General features: G+C 40.4%; 1 long non-coding RNA gene across 1 annotated transcript in view; it reads right to left on the bottom strand.

Annotated features, from left to right (window-relative positions):
- Positions 1-3694: 3694 nt before the first annotated feature.
- Positions 3695-26615, bottom strand: part of LOC129035086 (uncharacterized) — a 72694-nt gene continuing 49773 nt past the window's right edge. Inside the window, exons 2-3 of the long non-coding RNA XR_008502102.2 lie at positions 15964-16024; positions 3695-3865 (exon numbers count right to left, since the gene is read on the bottom strand). This is a non-coding gene — a long non-coding RNA (uncharacterized LOC129035086). The remainder of the gene's footprint in view (positions 3866-15963; positions 16025-26615) is intronic.

The raw sequence follows: 26615 nt of genomic DNA, 5'->3' as shown, positions 1-26615 counted from the left end.
TCAAATTAAATAAAGTGGTACACGAAGTTTGCTACACATTCCATGCTGGATAGATCATCCTGGAGATTTACAATGTCCATTACCATACCAGGGCCTCTGATAGTCTGTAGTAAGGAATCGTAGTTAATTGTGTTTAACCTTGCATTTCCCAATTTTTTGACCATGGAACACACCTTAGGAAATTTTGGTATTAAAAAATGAAATACTGTATTGCCATGAAAAGAATGAGGTAGATCTACTTGAACTGACATGTAAACATCATTAAATATTACAGGAGAAAAAGCAAGCACAAAACAACAAGCATAGTCTAACTGCCTTTTAAATTAAATGAATAAATGAATCCAGTACATATGCAGGTACATGTACAGAAATCCCTAAGAACATGTATAAAAGGCTGGAATGATAAATATCTTTCTGCTTTTGGTGACTATCCCTGGAGATCAGTATAAGATCTAATGGAATGGTGATGAATGGAGACCTTTGTATTTCAATCTATGTGTTGCATAGTATCTGAATCTTTACACTGAGAATGTATGATAAATTATTTGTTTAGTAAATACAATTTTTAAGTTATTATACGATTGTAGGGTGAAGTGGGCCAATATTTTAGCCAGTGATTATGTATAACTACGTTTTTATATAGTAACTAGCCAACTGGAATAAAAGAAACCAAATAAATATGCAAAATCAAAACAAACGAAAAATTGTACTTCCTGCCCAGATTCTGAAAGTCAGTAAATAAGACTTTGCAAGACAAGTTGAGCAGATTTTAAAACCTTTGGTGGAAAATATTTTCCACACAGTTTATTTGGATTAAAAACTGAGGACTATATAGTATAATTATTACAACCTGCCTTGCCTGAGGATGATCTTAAACAAAGACCGAATCTCAAAATATTATTAAAGATTAAAATAAGAACTCTTGTAGAACAGGGCAAAGATTAGATGGTTCTGGGTTCAAATCTAGAATTCTATGCTTTCTTTTAAAGCCTCGGTTTCCTCATCTGCAAAACATAGTTGTTTAAGACTTAACTGAGGGAAGGGTAGCGAGAATGGGGACAAAGTGGGGATGATCAATAGGTACAAAAATATAATTAGAAGGAATCAGATCTAGTATTTGATAGCACAACAGGGTGACGATAGTCAACAATTATTTATTGTATATTTTAAAATAACTAAAAGAGCGGAATCGGAATGTTCCTAAGACAAAGAAATAATAAATGCTTTGGGTGATGGATACCCTAATTACCCTGATTTGATTTTTACACACGGCATGCCTGTGTCAAAACATCACATGTACCCCATAAATATATATACCTCTTATGTACCCATAATAGTTAAAATTTGTTTTTTAATTTAAAAAGACTTAACTGAAAAATATAGGGTAAATTATCTGGCTCAAAATTTACATTAACACTTTTTCCATGCAACAATGTCATGTATTACTTTTGAGAGCAGGCTAGAAGTCTGAGAAAAATTAGAGCTCTGTCAGAAATGAAACCAAAAGATGGACTTGGAATCCAAGAAAAGCCATTTAAGTTTCCTTCTAAGCAAGTATTCATACTCACAACTCAGTGTTTACTACTGAGGCATGACTGGGGGTCCTGACTGTGTGACTCAAAGCTGTGTTCTGCATTCCTGGGTATAACCACGGGGTCCTGACAAACGCCATTGAGCTGTTTTGTCCCCAGAAATGTTCATCCCAGTTCAAGTGAAATGAGAGCCCAAAATTTCAGACCCACAGCAACTACACAAAGGTGCATTTATGAGAAAAGCATGTCTTAAAGGATTCTTAATCGATACACACTATATTTGTCAGGCTTTTAGGAACATAATGAGATGAGTCACTATATTAGAAGGATGGGAAAGAATCGGAGAGGAGAAAAGACTGGAGTTTATGAATGACCTAAAGCATCCGGGCAATGAAAAGCAGTGCAAAATGGTCATAGGTTTGTGACTTAAAGAGGTAAAAGCCAACAATCGTGAGAAAAAAAAATTAAGATTTCAGGAAAGTGAATAAGAATGGATTTTTAAGTGCTACGTTTTTAAAAGCAATGGATTCACCTCAATTAGCATCAACTAAAAGGATGTCTCACGATGGACAGACTTTACCTTTTTGTGTTTTTTAAATCAGCCCCCTGAATCCTACTGTAAATTCCTTTAAAAATGTAATCCTGTGAGGATGAAGAGTATCATGTCAAGGTATTCTGTAAATTGCATGTAATTTCTCCTCACGCGGACGATGGACTGGAAAACTTGTGTTCTTCTGAGCTGTGGAAGTGGAGTTGCGTTGCCAGGGAGACAGAGTGGTACCCGGAAGAACCCCTCACCATCAACCTCCGCAAGTGCCTCTTATGATGAGGCGGCTGCGCGGCCAGCAGCAGCAATTCCGGCCAGGTAATCTGGGTATAAATTACTCAAGTCGAGAATTTTTCATAGCAAATTTTTAAGCAGTCGAACCCCTCTTACACACACTTAGTCAGCAATGCTGAGGAGAAATGTCTTGCTCCCTCCTGGTTTCCATGGGGAGGGATTTTTCCCAAGCCTCTCCCCACCGCTACTCCCTCCACCCTAGGGGAAATGGAGGAACTTAACTGATTGGTAAACTTGGGAAGTGCAATGATCAATATCCACTCCATGATCCTGGATAAACTTGGGAAATCCAATGATCAATATCATAGCTTCACTCCTCAGAAGGAGCATAGCCTGCAGGAACTTCTCTTCCCCGCCTTAGTATTACCCCAGCAGAATTCGCAGAGACAACAGCCCTGGACCAGACTACCAGGGTCTGCGCTGGTGAATCAGACAAATCCTGAGATCTGGTTAGGATAGCCATTTTGCTTTCCATTAAGACACATCCTCCAACTTGACCTCAATTTTGATATTTGAAAAGAATTTCATTTTCAATTCTGTTCATATTTGAACAGAATTCATTTTTTAAACACTGCACATTTTTAAAATTTTATTAAATTATTGAGAGACTGGATGGAAAGGAGGGGTGATACTCACTGGGGGCCTCCTCATATACCCTAACAAGGGTGCTCAAATATGATGAACTCTAAGCCAAATACCACAGAAGTCAAAGAATCTTAACTCGATGTATTTGGGTGGGCCCCAAGAAGTCCATGAACTCCCTGGAAATGTACGGAAATCTTTGCACGTAGTGCATTTTTCTTTCCCTAAGAAAGGTTTTAAAATGTCCACCTAATTGTTGACAGCAAAAAATAAAAATGCAAATGAATCACAATGCCAGGCATTTTCAGCAAACCTAACATTTTAGATTAATCTCATTATTTCAAAGGTTCAAACGTATATGTAAAATAAAAAAATTGACTTAGCAGTGTTTATGAATGTAAGGCTTAGCTAAATGCCCCATGCAAGGAAGACTTTCTTATTATAATCAGCCTATAATGGTCAGTTGGTCTGATTTTATTTTTTTATGATGGCTCCTTGGCCAATTTATTACCATCATCAGGATAAATAAAATAGAGAGGTTTTTTTCTTAAATTCTGAGAGTTTAGGGGACTGTGTCTTGTAAGGAAAAGCCAAATATTGAACAGTTGGCTGCATACAAACATTTTACCAGGCAGACATGAAGAATAAAAAACTCCAAATCCTGCAAACTCTTGAATAGAACAAACGCAGAGCCTATCTCCTTACGATTATTTCAAAAACTAGGTAAAATATAACTACACATATATGCATGTACATAAAGTGCAAACGAAGTTCAAAGAGTGTCCTGTAAAACACTGCAGGCTTGCACCATAGGTAGGTCTAGATTTTACTGTTGAGAAATTAATACAAAAAGTTACCTCAATCCAGTGACAATCCAAGTGGAACCATTAGAAGAAAATCCCACGTCACTCTGTAAGCCCAAATAAAAAAAAAATTAGCTAAAAAAAATAATAATAAGCCAGACATGAAAAAATTACAAACCTTACAAAGAAGCAATCCACCTTAAGGGAGAGACAGCAGATGTGACCAACAGGAGGAGTAATACCTCCAAGAATGCAAGGTAATAGAACAACCTGAGAAAGACTATGCAATCAGTATGTTTGAAATTATTCAAGGAAGGATAATTATAGCTGACGTTTATTTAGTGCTTGACTTGTAAAAATATAATCACTGACATTAATAGATTAAATGGCTCATCTTTGAAGAAATTAACTAGAATTCAGCACAACAATTATGTAAGACAATATTGAAGAAGAGTTTAATTATGGAATACAGAATTAGAAATTCATATATATATATTTGAGTTTCAAGGGAAAAATGTACTCAGAACTGAATAAAAAATCTAAGTCCTCAGATTTAAAGTGCTCTGAGTACGGAACAGGATAAATAAGAGTAAACCCACACCTGGACAAATGGGAGTGAAACTGAAGCTCAGTATAAATAAACAGAAAATCTTAAAAGTAAACACAGAGCAAAAGACAGATTACCAGCAATGATACAATAATTAGTTTCCAACTGCAATTTGTATCTTCAAAGTGCTAAAATTCTAGACCCAGTTAAGGTATCATTCAAGAATTAGATACAATAATAAAAATTTTCAGAAAAACAAAATTGAAAGAACTTATCATTTACAAATCCTTACAGAAAGAATTGGAGGCTGAAGAAAACTGAAGTAAAAAGAAAGAATTGGGCTGGGTGTGGTGGCTCACGCCTGTAATCCCAGCATTTGGGGAGGTTGAGGCTGGTGGATCACCTGAGGTCAGAGGTTCAAGACCAGCCTGGCCAACATGGTGAAACCCCATCTCTACTAAAAATACAAAAATTAGCCTGGCGTGGTGGCTCACGCCTGTAGTCCCAGCTGCTTGGGAGGCTGAGGCAGGAGAATCACTTGAACCTGGGAGGCAGAGGTTGCAGTGAGCCGGGATTGTACCACTGCACTCCAGCCTGGGCAACAGAATGAGACTCTGTCTCAAAAAAAATAAAAAATAAATAAATAAAAAGAAAGGATTGAGCTGAAGAAAATATGAGCATAGTAGTTGGTAAACATAAGGTAAATGTAGGTAAGTATTTTTTTTTCTTTTTTTTTTTTTTTTTCTTTTTTGTGAGATAGAGTCTCACTCTCTCACCCAGGCTGGAGTGCAGTGGCACGATCTTGGCTCACTGCAACCTCCGCCTCCTGGGTTCAGGCAATTATCTTGCCTCAGCCTCCCAAGTAGCTAGGATTACAGGCATGCACCACCACACCCGGCTAATTTTTTGTATTTTTAGTAGAGACAAGATTTTACCATGTTGGTCAGGCTGGTCTTGAACTCCTGACCTCAAGTGATCCACCCACTTTGGCCTCCCAAAATGCTGGGATTATAGGCGTGAGCCACCGTGCCTGGCAGGTAAGTATTTTCTGAAAAAAAAAATAAATAAATAAAACAAACAAACAAAAAACTTTGAAGAGAGGGCTAAAAATGAGGAAGACCTAAACTACTGCACATTTATCACATTGAAAATGGGACAGAGAAGGTAGAATTAAAGCACTAAGTTTGCCAGAAGGGATATTATTTTGGACTTTGTTAAGTCAATTATATGTATTTAAAATTTAAATATTAGCATAAAAATAGAAACAGAATGTATAACTTCAAAACCATAATAAAGGAAAGAATAAAGGGAAGTGAGGAAAAAAGAAACAAAAATAAGCCAGGAAAAAGGTAAAATGGAAGCACAAGGTAGGTAATACAAATAAAACAAAATATATCAGTACTCATAATAAACGAATGGATAAATTAATTCAGCAGTTCAAAGTAAGAATTTTTTTACTGATTTTTTTCAATCAGCTATATCCCAAAGGAGACACATCAAAAACATATGAATACAGAAAGGTTGAAAACAAGTTGATGGTCAAAGTACACTATGGCTTCTCCCAGAAATCACCAAAGGCTAAAGATTGTAGATGAGGCTGGGGTGGTGGCTCACACCTGTAATCCCAGCACTTTAGGAGGCTGAGGCAGGAGGATCCCTTGAGTTTAGGAGTTCAAGGTCAGCCTGGGCAACATAGTGAGACCCCATCTCTATATAAAAAAAAAGACTGCAGATGATTTTGGTGGTAAGGACAAGCAGAGAGGGCAAGGATAGAGATAGGAATTGTTCTTGGACACCAAGCTGGGCCATCTGTTTAAGGAACATGAAGGTCATTCCTAAAGGAAATCTCTCGTTTGCTTCCCTGATTTCCTCCTGGACAAGGTCCTAAAGGTGGCATCCTTTCAGAGACATAAAAGGGGTGACTAGCCAGTTTCAAGGTATCTTTGGCTCTTGTGAATAATGACTTATTCATCCAGATATTGGGCATGCCAAGGAAGTAGCTACTGTCATTCATAATGCCATCGTCTCAGCAAGACATCCATTATCTCTTTGAGGCAAGACTACTGGGGAAACAGTGAGCAAAGTGGGTGCTGGGCTCAGCTTGTCCATCTGCTTCCTTCCCTTCTGTAGTGGTTGTCTCTGTCCTCCTGCCCAAAAGGCTGCTGCTAATGGATGGCATTGATTGCTGCCACTCTGGGTAGCTTGGCTAAAGCTACCTTGAATGTCATCTCTAAGGCACAACTTTTTCACTCTGATCTCTGCAAAGAGACTCAGTTTCCCAATCAGGAATTTCATGATCATCTTAAAGATCCAAGAATGACTGGAGTTTCATTGCAGAAAACTCAGGACCCTGCCATAGCCACCACAGTGTTTTCATTACACTAGCAAAATTAAATACATTAAACCTAAATGGGTGGAAACTAGATATACCAGGCAAGTGTTAAACAATATAGACTTTCAGATTAAAAAAAAAAAAAGAGTAGGAAAGGGAAGGCTAAAAACATAATGATAAAGAGGAAAGTTTTACAAGAAAGATAAAACAACTTTGAGCCTATATGTGTCTAAGATGTAGCTTCAAATTTTTCAAAACAAAAATTGGCAGAATTACAAAGAGAAATTGATCCATAGTCTCATAGAAATTTAACACACCTCTCTCAACAACAGATAAAACAAGCAGTTAATAACATAAATTATATATAAGAATTGGAAAACACTAAACCAGCAACTCACAAATAATCCCCCAAGAAGAATAGGCTAAGTTCTCCCCTTGTCTTATAAGAGGGAACTCAGAAACTGCTCGACTCCTCAGGGACCAACCAAATGAGGCCAGAGCCTGGCTTGACCCTCAAAAGAAAAAACGGAAACCACAGCACTTCAGCTATGTTCCCAGACTCCAGGGAGCTGTTTCCAGACCCTCCAAAGAGCATGATACCTGCAGGTGAGGGCAGTGAGCCTCACATTGACCAGTCTTGTCCTGTAGAAGTTGATGAGAAGGGCTGTATTGAGTGATTTTGATGTCCAAGCTAGACCCTGGTTGGTCACCTGAGTAGAGTGAATACTTCTGGGAAAGGAAAGTTTAGAATTTCTGCAGATCAGACTGAAGGGTTCTTTCCCATTTCTTTCCTCAAACCAGGATTAGAGGGAACAATACACTCTCACAAGGTGTAAATTTGACTACTTAACACACCATAGCCTTCTTCCGTGATTCACTCCACCCAACCTCCTACAATACCTCATCCATAACCAGGAAGAGGCTAATGAGCTTTGAGAACAGTCTCTAAACACATGTTGAAATTAACAGCTCATCTGGGTTAGTTCTGTTAAGGATCCCACAGATACAGAGAAATGTAATCAGTTTTCAGACAGAAGGCATGAGAGGAATCGAGTTTGGATGCTCTACTCCTACACACACAAAGCTGGGCATCTATCTCCAAACTCAGGTTATAGGAAATTAGGACAGAGAGAGATTTAATGTCTGGGTGAGCCAGGGAGCTGCACAGCCAAGATTAGAACTCCAGGCTCCCAAAGTCACTTCCTCCCTGTCCCACTGCTGCCTTTTCCTGTTTTTCCACTCAGGCTAATCATTACACGAAATTTGAAAAACAGTCACCAGGCTGAAGGCTATAAAGCCTTCAGGTAACTAAGGACCCTGTTTATAAAGAGCCAAGAGGATGCAATCTATACTTAAAATACTTCCCCATATGTGAAATACACAGATGTGAGCTCCAGCAATTTGGATTAATAGTCTGATTCATCTTGTATCTAGCTGATAATTTCATCAAAATGACACATATTGTGAGAGAAGCATTTGGAAGCTTTTTAAAATTTGTTTTTAGCTTTTAACTCTTCAACAAAAGTCACTGCTTAAAATGGCAAGAAATGAATCAATCAATCAATAAACCAGTTCAAAACCTACATATGCAGAGTCCTAAAATAGGTATTTATTTATAATTTTGAGAACATGTAATGGAAAAAAGATATCTTTTGTAAGAACTAAGGCACTTATCCTTCCTGTAAAGGGCTAGGACATGTTCATTATAGCAGATGGTTTGTTCTGCTAGATACTCATGTGTTGCATGTTCATTTCTGCTGTTTGTTCTTTTGATGCACTATTGCAGCAATTTCTATAACTTTTTCTACAAAGGGCCAGTTGGGAAATATTTTCAGCTTTATGGACCACACAATCTCCATGGCAATTACTCAGCTTTGCCACAGTAGCGAGGAAGCAGCCATGGATGGTGTCTGAACAAATGAGCATGGCCAGATTTGGCTTGCCACATCTCTGCTCTACAGGACAAACCGCATTGTATGGCAGCAGGGGATAACTGGCTGGATGCAGTATATAGTCCAGACCAGTTGACTGATATTTTTGTTTGCAAGTAAACGGAATCTCTTTTTTGTTTGTTTTGCTCTGTTTTTTTGACACAGAGTCTCTCTCCATTGCCCCAGCTGGAGAGCGGTGACACTATCATGACTCATTGCAGCCTCAACCTCCTGGGCTCAAGTAATTCTCTCACCTCAGCCTCTTGAATAGCTAGGAGTACAGGTGCACACCACCATGCTCAGCTAATTTTTTTTTTATTTTTTTATTTTTTATAGAGACTGGATCTCCTTATGTTGCCCAGGCTGGTCTCAAACCCCTGGCCTCAAGCAATCCTCCTGCCTCAGGCCCCCAAATTGCTGGGATTATACACATGAGCCATCATGCCCTGCCTAAGTCTCTTTATAACTTATTTGTATGCCCTGTTTCACCAAGGAGAGTGTGAGCTCTTGGATGAGGGGGACAATATTAATTTAATACTCTCCCAGAAGTTCATACCAGACGACATGCTCTGGAGGAAGAAGCATGAGCCTAACTGTGAAACAGATCAGAATTCAAGTCCTGGTCTTGCTGTTCATTTGCTGAGTGACACTGGACAAGTTATGTACCCTGAGCCTCCACTTCCTCATCTGTGAAAACGGAGATCATATCTACTCCGTAGAGTTGTTCTGAGGCTGACATGAGATGAAGCACCTAGTAACTGAGTTGTCCAGCTCCAGGCCAAAGCCCTATGTGTGGCCTTTCGGGCCTGACCATGGGCTGGTACAAGGTTTTACGGGCAAGGCCCCTGGCGGAGAGCTGTCCACTGCACACAGACTCGGTGCACTGCCAGTCCCGTGCAATTTTCTGGAGGGAGTCAAAGTTGAGGACAGAGGATCCCACACCCCTCCCACCTGCCTCCTCTGGGCCAGCGGTGCTCACTGGGACATCATTCTTTTTTTTTTTTTTCTTTTTCTTTTTTTTTTAAATTATTATTATACTTTAAGTTTTAGGGTACATGTGCACAATGTGCAGGTTAGTTACATATGTATACACGTGCCATGCTGGTGTGCTGCACCCATTAACTCGTCATTTAGCATTAGGTATATCTCCTAATGTTATCCCTCCCCCATCCCCTCACCCCACAACAGTCCCCAGAGTGTGATGTTCCCCTTCCTGTGTCCATGTGTTCTCATTGTTCAATTCCCATCTATGAGTGAGAACATGCGGTGTTTGGTTTTTTGTCCTTGCGATAGTTTACTGAGAATGATGATTTCCAATTTCATCCATGTCCCTACAAAGGACATGAACTCATCATTTTTTATGGCTGCATAGTATTCCATGGTGTATAGGTGCCACATTTTCTTAATCCAGTCTATCATTGTTGGACATTTGGGTTGGTTCCAAGTCTTTGCTGTTGTGAATAGTGCCGCAATAAACATACATGTGCATGTGTCTTTATAGCAGCATGATTTATAGTCCTTTGGGTATATACCCAGTAATGGGATGGCTGGGTCAAATGGTATTTCTAGTTCTAGATCCCTGAGGAATCGCCACACTGACTTCCACAATGGTTGAACTAGTTTACAGTCCCACCAACAGTGTAAAAGTGTTCCTATTTCTCCACATCCTCTCTAGCACCTGTTGTTTCCTGACTTTTTAATGATTGCCATTCTAACTGGTGTGAGATGGTATCTCATTGTGGTTTTGATTTGCATTTCTCTGATGGCCAGTGATGATGAGCATTTTTTCATGTGTCTTTTGGCTGCATAAATGTCTTCTTTTGAGAAGTATCTGTTCATATCCTTTGCCCACTTTTTGATGGAGTTGTTTGTTTTTTTCTTGTAAATTTGTTTGAGTTTATTGTAGATTCTGGATATTAGCCCTCTGTCAGATGAGTAGGTTGTGAAAATTTTCTCCCACTTTGTAGGTTGCCTGTTCACTCTGATGGTAGTTTCTTTTGCTGTGCAGAAGCTCTTGAGTTTAATTGGATCCCATTTGTCAATTTTGGCTTTTGTTGCCATTGCTTTTGGTGTTTTAGACATGAAGTCCTTGCCCATGCCTATGTCCTGAATGGTAATGCCTAGGCTTTCTTCTAGGGTTCTTATGGTTTTAGGTCTAACATTTAAGTCTTTAATCCATCTTGAATTGATTTTTGTATAAGGTGTAAGGAAGGGATCCAGTTTCAGCTTTCTACATATGGCTAGCCAGTTTTCCCAGCACCATTTATTAAATAGGGAATCCTTTCCCCATTGCTTGTTTTTCTCAGGTTTGTCAAAGATCAGATAGTTGTAGATATGTGACATCATTCTAGGTGCCTCCGTTCAGAGGCCTCCTTGCTTCCCAGGAGCTTCCACTGAGACCTTCTTATCCAGAGGCTTTGGCTGAGGCACTTTCCTCCACTTGGAATCAGCACTTTCCCACTGCTGGTCCTTCCCCCTCTCCCCTCTCCTGGCCCTCCTGGGTCCACAAGAAGCTTTTGACCTAGGACTCATGGGCAGTCAGTCATACAACTCCCCTCATCTGGGCTGTGTGCCACCTGACCCTCACCCTGTGTTGTTTCGTGGGGGGAAATGGAACACCAAGAGCCAGCACTTTCTTTTTGCCTCTGTCTTTAGCAGTTGCAGTCCATGAAAAAAAAAAATGGATATCACTTTCAGTTTGGCTCATTGTCTTCATTGACCACAATGACCCCTGAAAGTATCTGAAAAAAAATAATAATAATAATTCCCAACAGTATTGCTCTTAGAAATGGGGAAGAGGGGCCCTGTATGCCATCAACACATAAACAACAGTGAGGTGGTGCCATAGCTCCTGCTCAGGGCACTCATTAAAGATGTCTTAAACAGCACCTGGCTGGGCATGGTGCTCACGCCTGTAATCCCAGCACTTGAGAGGCCAAGGCGGGCAGATCACTTGAGGCCAGGAGTTTGAGATCAGCCTGGCCAACATGCTGAAACCCCATCTCTACTTAAAAAAAAAAAAGAAGAAAAAAAGAAAATTAGTTGGGCTTGGTGGCATGCACTGTAGTCCCTGCTACTCGGGAGGATGAGGCAGGAGAATCACTTGAACCCAGGAGGTAGAGGTTGCAGTGAGCCGAGATCACACCACTGCACTCCAGCCTGGGCGACAGAGCGAAACTCTGTCTCAAAAATAAATAAATGAATAAATAAACAGCATCTGATGAGGGTTGAAAAATTACCTATCAGGTACAGTAATCACTATTTGGCTACTGAGTACACTAGAAATCCGGTTCCCACAGCATGCAATATACCATGTAACAAACAAGCACATGTACCCCTTGAATCTAAAATTTTTTTAAATAATAATTTTTTAAAAAGAGTGCCTGACATCTCTGTCTCTCAGCACCTGTTGGCACAGTGTGACCTGTAACTCTGAACTTCCACTCTCATTTTTGCATAAACATAAATCTGCGGACTTCAAAATATTGTGCCCATTTTCTTCTCTTTGTGTTCCAAGTTATGAGATCAGAGGAATACATGAATTAACATGGTATGTGTGTCAGTTGCACACAGAGGCTACGGGACATCTGCCATATCAAAAAATGTATATTACTCTTACATTTGTATATACAGAATACATATAAATGAAACATACATGAAGGATGATACAGATTCTTGATATTACTATGTGTTTCTACATACTGGTTTAAGAGACAGTGAAAACCACAATGTAAATGATAGCAGCAATAACTGTTGAATTTAAAATGTTTTATAATGTTTTTTGTGCTAATGATAATGTATTGTATGTGACCCTATTATAATATCTGAACAAGAAAGGTAAAATTCATGGTTTATTTCCAAATCCAAGCATTTACTCTTGAAGAGTTTTATTACAAATCCTAGTTACTATCATTTCAGCAAGGCTTATCTAAACTGAACAAAAATTAAATGATGAAAAATGAATTTAAAATTAATGTAGTAATAAAGACCACCTGATAATAGAAATTAAATAATGAAAAATTGAGTAAAAAATAAATGAAAAAGACTACCCAAGAGGCTGGGTGCAGTGGCTCACACCCATCTTTCCAATACTTTGGGAACCTGAGGCAGGAGGATTGCTTGACCCCAGGAGTTCTAGACTAGCCTGGGCAACATAATGAGACCCATCTCTATAAAAAGTATTAAAAATTAGCTGGGTATGATGGTACACTTCTGTGGTCCAAGCTATTCGGGAGGATGAGGTGGGAGGATTGCTTGAGTCCAGAGGGTTGAGACTGCAGTTAGCCATTATCGTACCACTGCACTCCAGTCTTGGTGACAGAGAAAGACCTTGTCTCAAAAAACAAACGAACAAATAAATTAAAAAAAAAACTACCTAAGAACCAAAGTGATTGAGAAAGTTTGTCTAATTTCAATGTCAACTGAATTATATAAAAGTCTTGATTAAAACAAAATAATCAGTGATTTTTCTGAAATGATAGAAGAAATAAATAAGTTATGTGAGATAGGTAATAGTTTATCAGTTGGGAATGTCTTTATTCTTCATCCAGACTTCTAAACATAGCCAGTCAAGAGAATATCCACACATAATTCCAATATCTTTGAAACTTTGCTGGCTTCAAGTCCTATAAAAGTATAAATGTGCAAGCATTTTTTTTATTATTTTAAAAGTAAAGATGAGGCCTTACTACTTTGTCCAGACTGGTTTCAAACTCCTGAGCTCAAACAATCCTCCTGTCTCAGCCTCCCAAAGTGCTAGGATTACAGGTATGAGCCACCATGCCAGGCTGCAAGCATTTTTAAATTTTGTTATTACAAATGTATATTTGTAAAAACAGTAGGATAGCACTTTTTGAAACTGTGGTAAAAGACACATAATATGAAATTTACCATCTTACCCATTTTTAAGTGTACAGTTCAGTCATGGCAACTATATTCACGTGGTTGTGCAACCAGTCTGTAGAATTCTCTTCATCTCACAAAACTAAAACTCTCTACTCACTAAACAACTCCCCACCTCCCCCTCCTCCCAGCCCCGGGCAACCACCATGCTACTGTGAAAGGAAAATAAATCTTGAGACCCCAAAATCACTAAGCCAAATGGAAAAGTCAAGCTGGGAACTGTGTAGGGCAGGGATCCCCAGCCCCCCAAACCACAGACTGGTACCAGTCCATGGCCTGTTAGGAACTGGGTGGCACTGCTGGAGGTGAGTGGTGGGTAAAATATTATCACCTGAGCTCCGCCTCCTGTCAGATCAGCCAAGGCATTAGATTCTCACAGGATCGCGAACCTTATGGTGAACTGCACGTGCAAGGGATCTAGGTTGCACACTCCTTATGAGAATCTCATGCCTGACGATCTGAGGTGGAACAGTTTCATCCTGAAACCACTCCCCTCCCACCCATGAAACTGGTTCCTGGTGCCAAAAAGGTTGGGGACCGCTGGCATAGGGCAAACCTGCCTCCCAGTCTATTCCTCAGGAAAACAGCTACAAAGATTTAAAAAGCTATATACCTCCCTCAAAAAGCTATGTACCTTGTGGACAAAGGATGGGCAGAACTCCAAGTCATCCCTCTGCTCATGTGAGACAAATGCATATTTGATGCTTCCTTTGCCTTGTTGTTTCACTATGCCAGACTAAGGCATAAGTGACTATTCCAGCAAATTGTGCACTCAGTGAAAGGCTAATCAGAAACTCAAAAGAAGGCAACTGCTTCTCTCTTATCTGTCTGTGACCTGGAAGCCCCCTTCCTGCTTTGAGTTGTCCCACCTTTCCCAACTGAACTCATGTACATCTTACATATATTGATTGACATCTCAAGTCTCCCTAAAATGTATAAAACCAAGTCATGCCCCAACCACCTTGGGCACATGTTGTCAGGACCTTGGGAGGCTCAGTCAACTTTCTAAATTGATTGAGACCTGTCTCAGATACTTTTTGGTTTACACTACTTTCTTTCTCTCTGTAAATCAGACTACTCTAGGTACCGCATGTAAGTGGAATCCTACAGTATTTGTCTTTCTATGACCGACTTATTCACTTAGCATAAGACCCTCAAGTTCATCCACATTGAAGCATGTGACAGAATCGTTCCTTTTTCAGGCTGAATAATATTCTGTTGTAAATCACATTTTGCTTATCCATTCATCTATCCGCAGACATTTGGGTAGTTTTCACCTTTTGGCTATTGTGAATAATGCTGTTAAGGAACATGAATAGACAAATATCATTTAAAGACTCTGCTTTCAGTTCTTTGGGGTACAGAAGTAGATTATTGGATAATATGGTAATTCTACTTTTAATTTTATAGCAGCACACCATTTTACATGCCCACCAACAATGCACAAGGGTTCCAGTTTCTCCACATCCTTCCCAGCACTTGCTATTTTCTGTTTTTTTGTTTTCTTTTTTGTTAGTAGCCGTCCTAATGGGTATGAAGTGATATCTTATGTGGCTTTGATTTGCATTATCCTAATGATTTGTGATGCTGAGCATCTTTCCATGTGCTTGTTGGGAATAGCACATATTTTATTTAAATTTGTCAATTTGATTTATAACTTTTACATATTTAGACATACAACATATGGGTCTCCATTTGAAATCTTGCCTTGAACCCTGCCAATGTTAGGTGCAGGCCTGATAACCAACCCATCCCAGAGCCTTTTATTACCCAGTAAAATATTAATTAACCACATAAAGTACGGTCATCCCTTGGTATCCTTGGGAGATTGGTTCCAGGACCCCCCATCCCATCCCCATGTATGACAAAATTCATACATACTCAAGTTCTGAAGTCAGTCCTGCAGAACCTCATTCTGTTTTCATCTGTGTATTAATTGGACCCTTGAAGTTCAAACCCAATTTGTTCAAGGGTCATTTGTAATTTGGGTAGAAGCATTAGACAGAGGCAGCTGATTCTATTAAAAATTTTTTATTTCAGGTCAGGCACAGTGGCTCATGTAATCCCAACATTTTGGGAGGCCAAGGCAGAAGGATTGCTTGAGCCCAGGAGTTCAAGACCAGCCTGGGCAACATAGTAAGACCCCATCTCTACGAATAATTTAAAAATAGCAACTAATGATAGTGCACACCTGTAGTCCTAGCTACTCAGTAGGCTGAGGCAGGAGGATCACTTGAGCCCGGGAGTTCAATGCTACAGTGCGTGGTGATCACATCATTGCACTCCAACCTGGGGGACAAAAGGAGACCCTATCTCAAAAAAACAAAAACAAAAACATTTTAACCAAAGAAGATAAAACTAAGAATAGTCTATTTTTATGACTTTGCTATTCCACGTGTGGTCGCTGGATCAGCAAGAAATGTAACAGAAATGCAGAATTTCCAGCTCCACTGTAGATGTACTGAATCAGGATGTATATTTTAACAAGCTCACCAGGTGATTTGTATGAGCTCCGAAGTTTGAGAGGCACTGGTCTCTGTATTCATACAGGTACCTGCAGGCGTAAAACCAAACAACTTAAATAACAATATAAGTCACATTTATTGAGCACTTACTATGCATCAAGACTCAGGCTAAAGGCTTACCATATATAACTTGATCTTTACAACAAAAGTATAAGGTGAGTGAGAAAACTGACACTCACAAAGGTTACTTGCACAGTGTCATAGCTAGTAAGTGGTGAGCTAGGATTTAAATTCAGGCAGTCTGGAAATAGGGTCAGATGAACATCACATGATATTTCTTCTAAAAGAATAAATGGCACCAGCTGTGTACCATTGTGTCCGCTGATAGATACCTACAAAGCACATTGCCACTACCTATTGGTGGTCTCCTATGTCAGGCACTTTACGATATTATTTTTCATCTTAAAAAAGAAAAAGATTAGAAGAGAGTCTTTTTATTTTCCTTTTACAGAGAGGTTAAAGTATTTGTAGATGTCCCATAATTAGAAGCTGGAGCCCAAATTCGAACCCAGATAAACTCCAAATTCTGCTTGTTCCATCAAGCTGTTTCCCCTGCCTCCTTCTCATTCCTATGAGTCCCTCAGGTCTCAGGGAAACACTCAGCTTCGTTTCACAGTCTCCCCCCATCAGGATGGTAGGAGTATGGTTAAAATGTTGAACTGACAGGACAGCTATGAGAAAGCAAGGTCTGAAGAGAACCCAGAACAAAACTTGCAACCTGGCAGGTGGCCAGGTGCATAGTGAGGAGTGGAATTCCTTTATTTGTACCTTAGCCTTGAAAGCAGCTGTTGAGCCCTGGAGCCACCAACCAGGGAGACACATTCTGATGGCTTCATCTCCTAATTCTATGTGTGCTACCTCGTGCTTCTCAACCTGAGTTTCTGCATTGATATTTTCAGGAGAAACAAGGTTCCAAAAGAATGTTTCTAACTCTGTATTTTCATGTTCATGATAACTTTAAAATTTTCATATAAGCATAGGCTGGATCATTAGGGTAAGTGCATTATAGTCAAGCAATCCATGAGATTTTTCAGGGTTGTGTATGCATTCACAGTCCCATTTGTGTTGCTAAGTGGTCATCAAGTGGCAACATTTAGGGCTAAATGCACTGCTTCTCAAGCACTGTGGGCATGTGTTCTCAGGGGTCTTCAAGTTCTCACATAAGCCCCTCAGTTTTCTTCTCTATCTGTAGGCGGGAATACTAACTCTATTCTTCCCTTAGGAGCATTATATAGAACATCATCAGAATTCAGAAGCATTCTGTAAGATAGTAGAAATATAGTGGTACTGTCTTCCTACATCATATTGTTAATGAAGAAGTGACTGTATCAGTCCATTCTTGCACTACTGTAGAGAAATACCTGAGATGGGGTAATTCATAAAGAAAACAGGTTTAATTCACTCATGGTTCTACACGCTGTACAGGAAGCATAGCAGCTTCTGCTTCTGGGGAGGCCTCAGGAAATTTCCAATCAAGGTGGAAGGCAAAGGGGGAGCGAGGCATTTCACATGGTCAGAGCAGGAGGAAGAGGGGGTGGGTAGGTGCTAAACACTTTTAAACAACCAGATCTTATGAGAACTCTGTCACAGGAACAGCACCACAGGTATGGGGCTTAACCATTCATGAAGAATCCACCTCTATGATCCAATTACCTCCCACCAGACCTCCTCCAACTGTGGGTATTATAATTGAACATGAGATTTGATGGGGACACAGATCCCAACCATATCAGTGACTGAGACGCTCAATAGAGGTTTATTTAGCCTAAGTTTGAGGGAGCACCTGGGAGAAACACAAGTCACAGGAACCTCTGTGACCTGTGCTTTTTCCAAAGGGGGTTTTTGGAATTTCAACATTTAAAGGGGAAAGAGCAAGCAGGAGGGGAAAAAGAGAGGAAGGATAGGCAGTGAAACAAATTCTTGTGAGGCTCTGGTTAGCCTCGGTAAATCTACATTTTACATGTGGAGAGGGCAGAAGAAAAAGTCAATTGTGCTTTGTCTTCTGCTCAGTAAATCTACATTCTACACAAGAAAAAGTAAACATGTGCATTCGTCTCAGGTTGGGTGGAGGGATGATTTCTGGTCTTGTCCTATACCTGTGAAGATAAGTTGGTAATTGACATCATCAGGTACTATTGAACCGAGATCCAACAGAACTTGGTTTTAGGGCTAGTTTATAAGGGGGATATGTCTCCTGAAAGACTGAGGGGCTCACAAGGAATTTCCTTGTGGGCAGTTTGTGAGGGAGGCCATCTGAGGAGATATGTGGCCTTCCCACATTGTGGGAACCTGGCTTTTGTGGATAAGGCTGTGACACAGGGTTGTGAAGTCACAGTTATCTGTTTGGGAACAAAAGGAAGGCAGTGTGTGTGACTTAGTTCCTAAGCTTAATTTTCCATTTGGCATAGTGAGTTTGGGGTCCTGAGATTCTATTCTCTTTCACAATATGCATTCTGTATTCCAACACTATAGGAATATTTTAATTGGGAAAATGTAGAAGTTCAAAAAGTGACAATTTAACTGCCATGAATCTAAATCTTACCTAAAAGAGTTAACCACTGAGGAGGGATGGAGGTGAATTTTTCTCCAGTTCTGAGACTTCCCTGTAAGTGGAGAGCAGAGGGAGCTCCCTAGGGGAAACACTCCTGGCCCCTTCTGCTGGTGTGGAAGGATCAGCCAGTGAGGCACAGCCCTGGCACGGCCCACCTCTCCACCCTCCCAGCTCCAGCCTGACTTCAGAGAGCTTGCCTTGTGTTCTGTTCCTCTTTGTGGGAAATTTTACAGGGTTAGGCTCAGGACTGGGTGGTTTGGTCTGATCATCATGGGGTTCAGTATTCCATCAAGCCCACTTTTCATGGACATAGGCTACATTCTCCAGTATCAGTTGATATTTGGAACTCCCATTTGCCTTACTCTTTTATTTCCCTATTGTTTCCAAAGTTTGTCTGAGAAGCGGGATACATTTTTTCAGGCCCCTCACTCCCAATTTTAATTTACAATAATATTTATTTAAAATAGTTTTTATTAATACCTATTTAAATAATTTAGATATATTTAAATAGTATTTATTTTGAAAATAGGTAATATATTTATTTTAAATAATGTTTTCAATTAATACATATTTAATATAACATAGATTAATCATTTTAATAAAATTTAAAGATATCAAGAAAAGAATCCTAAATCGGTGAATCAATTGATGGAAGGCCTTATGATTTTCTCCACACAGCTCTGCTTAGGACAAAGGCTGAGAAAGGATTCCAGTATCTGGTTACAAAATATGGCAGCACAGCTCCCCTCAGCTCCCCTCATCTTAAGCTATGTTATCACATATAGTGTGGTAACTCTCCACTCACATCCACGCAAGGCATTTGTTGGCTTGCTAAGATGGTATAGCAGATACAACTTTGACTTTTGTCAAAGTAAATGACTTGTTCAACATAGGCTACAAAGTTATAACCAATATATGTGGGGTGTACCTGCTTAACAATCTAGTGATGGGGGGAAGCTTGTTCTATGGTAATTACTGTGATTTTCAGGGTGTCTCAAGTGTATGGTACAGAGTTTATAAACCCAGTATGACAAGGCAGAAAGCAAGCAATGGTTTGTCAAGACAATGTTCCAGGTTTTATTTGTATGCTTGCTGATTACTAAGATTAAAGGGCATTATGTAACTAGTATTTTTTCCAATTAAAGAAAACAATGTGCCTTTCAATATCTAAAGCATTGAAGGTATGTTAGTTTGGTTAGGATAAGGATGATCTGAAGATTGAGGGTCATATAGCTGAGATCAGAGGTCGTACTGCCAAGAAGCAAAAGGAAAGACATTAAAAGCCTGCTTGATCAATGAGAACACTCTGCCACGGTTTCATTTTTCTCTTGGATGTTATGGAAAAGATAAAGTGAAATCTGAGAAAGCTGAAACTTCTGGTGTCTATGGCAGAGATGCAATACGCTATATAACATTAGGGGACACATTCATATCTTTGCACTTTGTGAGCAGTTGGGGAAAAAACTTATTTTGGTGCTGCTAAGATGACAGAGTGCATGCGAAGTGGGAGAAAGACTAAAAGTAAGCAATGAACACTTAAGGAAAAAAGTTTCCAAAGGATTTCTTTTTTACAGATAATCAATTTGAGGGGAAAGGAGGTCATTCTCACTGTAGCTGAAGTCCCTGAACTCATTTATTCCCAAATGACTCAGAAAGCTTCTGGGCTCTCATGCCTACCAAACAGGCCATCAGAGATTGCTGAGAATGACAAGCTAATTCCAATATTAGCCAGAGTGACAGGTAATTAGCAAGGTAAATCAGCTTGAAGAATGATGTACAATGCATTCTCCATCGAATAGAAATGATTTTTCAAATATACATAACACATTTTTCCTTCTGCCAGCTCTAGCTTCAAGCTTCCAATCCTTATATAAATACTGCTTGTGTCAGAGATCTACACATAGATAAGGATACCTAGTTTTTATTGAATATGTTGGCACTTCTATTTATCTCATTTCATCCTTATCACAATTGCTCAAGGTAGATTTTATGTCCGCCTAACAAGTGAGGCAAGTGAGCCTCTGAGAGATTTGGAAAGCTGACTAAAGATACATTAAGTAGTAAATAGAACCAGGGTTCAAGCCCAAGGCTACTGAGGCCAAAGTTTATGCACTTTCAACTCTGTCACAAGCAACTGTAATGTTGGCTAGTGATGGCTCTACTGTCTGTCACAAAATGATGTTGACTACCTGGTAGGAAATATACAACAGGTAAATTGCCTATCAGCTATATATTGACTCCTGCTCAAAAGAGGATTTCAGTCTCAAATTATAAAAATTATAGAAGAAATGCTTGAATACACTGCATTTGTGAAACGCGTAAAACTCGGGAAAAATGGAAACCAAGGGACTGGTTTTCTTGTGCTGTTCTTTCCTTAGCAGAATCAGGACAATAACTTGATTTCCCCCCCACCATGCAGAGCCTTCTTTCAACCTCTGGCCATAGAAGAGTCTCCAGCACAGGTAGACCAGCTGTCTTCAAAGAATCAGTTCTACTGAGTCTCCTCAGTTTCCCCAGAAGTTCCTCGACCCCTGTCTAGGGCAGAGTTTCCATTCAGAAAGAGCTTAGGGGCAGCAGTCTTATCTGAAAGAGGGGACTGAGTCTTCAGGATCGTAGCACTTTACATAAGCTGGAAAAGGATCACTGTATATATCAGAAAGAAGGGTTTGGAGCCCCTGGGTCTCTTTCCTGCGAGGGCCTCAGCTCTCACCTCTGCTCCTCTTCCTTTACTTGCTGCTGCCTGTCCTCCACTCAGGGCCTGACTTGTTTTTCTTGCTCAAGTATTTATGTTCCCAGACTTGTTCAGACATTGAGAGAAAACGAAGTCAGAGTGTATGTGGCTGGCTCCAGGCCCCACCCTAGACTTGGTTTTCTGTTCTTTTTCAAAAACAGGTAGCTCAGCCTGCAGGGACTGACAACGCCTAGAGAAAGAGTCACCTTTCCATTCGCTTCTTTCCACTCTTTAGGGTTATTTTAAATCTTGATTATCACTGATCTGCCTATTTTTATTATGAGACAGTTGCTTTCACACACTAAGAACACTGAGGCTGTCCTCCTAGCACGATGTTTCAAAAGACCAAAGTCTTCTTCTCTTACAGCTGCCACCACTGATGCTCTCTTTCTTCTGTCTTCAGCTTGTACCTGATCATGTGAAAGGCTGTGGGCCAGACCTGTCTTCCAGCACAAGCATGACAGGGGTGTGTGTGGGACCCCACTACCAGCCAGCCACTACTGAGCTACCACGTGGCCTTGGCCAAGTCGCTGACCTCCTCTAGGGCTCAGTGGCCCCATCTGTCAAATGGACATATTAATAGTCCCCATCTTACAGAGTCATTATGAGGATGACATGAAGGAATCCATGTAAGATACTTAGCTCAGTACCTGGAATTTGCATGTGCTCAATAAATGACCACTGCACTGCTATCATCACTCCCACAAGGCTTTTTTTCTAGTCTCTGCTTGCAAAAGGCCTGAGAGCTACAGCGTTCAGAGCTTAATGAATGTTCAATAATAACGGATGTCTTCTATGAAAAGAGCTCGGTGAGCACGAGCTAGTTTCCAATGAAATGATGCTTTCTACTGGGCCTCCTTAGGGACATGTTGTCATGAGGGGCCAAAGTCACACAGAGATGAGTGTCTTTAGTTCTGTCAAGATCTCCAGCCCTGTGAAAGTCAATCTTTGACCTACTTTGACCCCTAAAATCCCTTTATATGAGGGCAAATTCCTTCATCCTTTCCTTGAAGATAATGCTGAAATTGTAAACGTTCTCTTTCTGCACACACCTCTTTGCCACAGCATCATGAACACAGGTGACATTTTTCTTTCTCCTAAAATTCATCTCAGTACCACCAAGTAAATATAGACACAGTGGGAGCCCTGAGAGGGGAAAAGTATATATTGCACTTTATCTGTCTGAATATTTAAACAAAGAGGGTCGCATCTCTCTTCCCCGACGTTCCCTCTAACGTGATGGCAGAATGTCCTGCACTTTTCTAGTCAGGGTTAACCCCACAGGAACATAAACAAGGAGAGAGGTTGACAGTTCTATGAGGGTCATGCAAGGAGGAAAATGTTGTCTCACTAAAAGATACAAGGTATTCTCCCAGCCAACCCTGAAGATCTCTGTGTTAGTGACCCAATGTTGAACGAAGCTGAGATTCAAAGCAGAAGGAAGCTGAGGCCCACAGAATGAAGTGAGCCAGCTAGGGCAGCCATGGCAGGGTGGGGCACCCAAGGACAGAGCAAACAACGGGAACGAGGAAACAAGAGGGGGAAAATGGGAGACTGCTGGGACCTATGAGCTCTGCACCATTCAGATTGTCACATAATCCCAAGCCCTGTGAGTACACAGATTCACACACATTATTGCAAGCTCTTCCCTGGGAAACTTGTACCAGGACACCTTGGCAGGATCTGATAAAACTCCTCACAAAAGTAGCTCACCTATATTAGGTTGGTGCACAATTAATTGTGGTTTTGCCATTGTAATGCCAACCTAATATAAAAATTAATTTTCTATATTAATTACTTAATATATAACTACTTTTGCACCAACCTAATATAGAAATTGATTCTATTAGGTTGATGCAAAAGTAACTCCATATTAAGTAATTAATATAGAAAATTTTGCATCAACCTAATAGAATCTTAATTTCCCCTCAAAAGCCAGGACTCTTGGAGACTAGAGATGATCAGTTTAAAGATGTTAAGGAATCAGAACAACTAAGGGAAACATTATGTATTTTTCATGTATTTTTCCTAACAGCTTCTAAAAAGGATTTCACCTACTGGTAAAACTCTAGACACCATCTTGACAGCGGCCATGAGGTTTAAACTTTAATGGGAGAGTATTCTTCTCCACCTTTACCCAGGGCAGGCGTTTCTGAATCTACTTTTTTTTGGAGGTGGGGAAAGGGGTGGGCTGTAAATAAATGCATCCTGCACAGATAAAGGAATGTCCAGTGTTAAATAACAGGAAAAAGTAACAATTCTGAAGCATTTGTTGGTACAGTATAAATTTAATTTGCAGGCCCTCGAACCTGCAGTGCTAATTTTAGCTACTTCCTTTTGTTCTCTTATTGCTGCCCCCTTGCACTGCCCTTCACCATTTTTTTCCCCATAGTAAAGATCGCAAGGAACAGCTGTTTTAGAATAAGAAGCCCTTTATCCCACTTATTAGCTCTACTTTGCCATGTGCTAAAAATAATGATGTAATATCAAGGTTCTTTTTTTTTTATTTTTTATTTATTTATTTTTAAACGGAGTCTTCCTCTGTTGCTCAGGCTAGAGTGCAATGGCGTGATCTTGGCTTATTGCAACCTCCACCTCCTGGGTTCAAGCAATTCTGTTGCCTCAGCCTCCAGAGTAGCTAGGACTACAGGCGTGCATCACCACAGCTGGCTAATTTTTTTTTTTTTTCGAGACAGAGTCTTGCTCTGTCGTCGCCCAGGCTGGAGTGCGGTGGCATGATCTTGACTCACTGCAATCTCCCGCCTCCTGGGTTCAAGAGATTCTTTGCCTGAGCCTCCCGAGTAGCTAGGATTACAGGTGCTTGTCACCAGGCCCAGCTAATTTTTGTATTTTGAGTAGAGACGGGGTTTCACCACCTTGGCCAGGCTGGTCTTGAACTCCCGACCTCAGGTGATCCACCCGCCTCTGCCTCCCAAAGTGCTGGGACTACAGGCATGAGCCACCTCACCCGGCCCAGCTGGCTAATTTTTGTATTTTTAGTAGAGACAGTTTCACCTTGTTAGTCAGGCTGGTCTGGAACTCCCGACCTTGTGATCCACTCACCTCAGCCTCCCAAAGTGCTAGGACCACAGGCACGAGCCATGGTGCCCAGCCTAATTTTTTATATTTTAAGTAGAGATGGGGTTTTGCCACGTTGGCCAGGCTGGTCTCAAACTCCCGACCCCAAGTGATCCACCCACCTTGGCCTCCCAAAGTACCGAGACCACAGGCGTGAGCCACTGCACCTGCCCACATTCTATGCTTTAATCACATTGGCTTTCTTGCCGTTCCTCTAACACAGTAGGCAATCTCTTGCCTCAGGACCTCTGCATTGGTTATTTCCTCTGCTGTGCATTCTTCTTGAGTAACTCAAATCTTTGCTCAATTTTTTTTCTTCTCAGGGGTCTTCATTGATCAAATCTTATCTTCTCATTGAAGCCCATGTTGACTTCTCTATTTCAAATTGCAACCCATCCCCAGCACTTTCAATCTCCCTTCTCTCTGCTCTAGCATTACCAGTTTTCCAACATACTATATAGTTTACTTATTTGTTATGCTTTTTGTTTTTTCGCCTATACTCTCTGGCTAGAATGAAAACTCTGCTTCAGATACTCCAGTGCAGGTATATGAGTAAAAAAAAAAATGACTGAAAACTGCCAGAGCAGGGATTTTTGTCTGTTTTTTTTTTCTCTAATGTATCCCAGGAGACTGGGTCAGCGACTGGCACAGACTAGGCACTTAATAAATATTTGTTAGATGAATGTATGTGCATGTATACTAATTTTTATGTTCAGGGAAAAGGAAAACAGGCCAGGTACAGTGGCTCACGCCCGCAATCCAGCACTCTGAGAGGCCAAGGTGGGCAGACCACCCGAGGTCTGGAGCTCAAGACCAGCCTGGCCAACGTGGCGAAACCCCATCTTTTTTTTTTTTTTTTTAATTATTATTATACCTTAGGTTTTATGGTACATGTGTGCAACGTGCAGGTTAGTTACATACATATACATGTGCCATGCTGGTGCACTGCACCCACTAACTCGTCATCTAGCATTAGGTATATCTCCCAATGCTATCCCTCCCCGCTCCCCCCACCCCGCAACAGTCCCCGAAGTGTGATGTTCCCCTTCCTGTGTCCATGTGTTCTCATTGTTCAATTCTCAGCTATGAGTGAGAATATGCGGTGTTTGGTTTTTTGTTCTTGTGATAGTTTACTGAGAATGATGATTTCCAGTTTCATCCATGTCCCTACAAAGGACATGAACTCATCCTTTTTTATGGCTGCATAGTATCCCATGGTGTATATGTGCCACATTTTCTTAATCCAGTCTATCATTGTTGGACATTTGGGTTGGTTCCAAGTCTTTGCTATTGTGAATAATGCCGCAATAAACATACGTGTGCATGTGTCTTTATAGCAGCATGATTTATAGTCCTTTGGGTATATACCCAGTAATGGGATGGCTGGGTCGAATGGAATTTCTAGTTCTAGATCCCTGAGGAATCGCCACACTGACTTCCACAAGGGTTGAACTAGTTTACAGTCCCACCAACAGTGTAAAAGTCTTCCTATTTCTCCACATCCTCTCCAGCACCTGTTGTTTCCTGACTTTTTAATGATTGCCATTCTAACTGGTGTGAGATGGTATCTCATTGTGGTTTTGATTTGCATTTCTCTGATGGCCAGTGATGGTGAGCATTTTTTCATGTGTTTTTTGGCTGCATAAATGTCTTCTTTTGAGAAGTGTCTGTTCATGTTCTTCGCCCACTTTTTGATGGGGTTGTTTTTTTCTTGTAAATTTGTTGGAGTTCATTGTAGATTCTGGATATTAGCCCTTTGTCAGATGAGTAGGTTGCGAAAATTTTCTCCCATTTTGTAGGTTTCCTGTTCACTCTGATGGTAGTTTCTTTTGCTGTGCAGAAGCTCTTTAGTTTAATTAGATCCCATTTGTCAATTTTGGCTTTTGTTGCCATTGCTTTTGGTGTTTTAGACATGAAGTCCTTGCCCATGCCTATGTCCTGAATGGTAATGCCTAGGTTTTCTTCTAGGGTTTTTATGGTTTTAGGTCTAACGTTTAAGTCTTTAATCCATCTTGAATTAATTTTTGTATAAGGTGTAAGGAAGGGATCCAGTTTCAGCGTTCTCCATATGGCTAGCCAGTTTTCCCAGCATCATTTATTAAATAGGGAATCCTTTCCCCATTGCTTGTTTTTCTCAGGTTTGTCAAAGATCAGATAGTTGTAGATATGTGGTGTTATTTCTGAGGGCTCTGTTCTGTTCCATTGATCTATATCTCTGTTTTGGTACCAGTATCATGCTGTTTTGGTTACTGTAGGCTTG

This window comes from Pongo pygmaeus, chromosome 3, assembly GCF_028885625.2.
Source record: "Pongo pygmaeus isolate AG05252 chromosome 3, NHGRI_mPonPyg2-v2.0_pri, whole genome shotgun sequence".
Classification (NCBI taxonomy): domain Eukaryota; kingdom Metazoa; phylum Chordata; class Mammalia; order Primates; family Hominidae; genus Pongo; species Pongo pygmaeus.
Note: the sequence above shows the minus strand (reverse complement) of the source record. Positions and strands in the feature narration are given on the sequence as shown.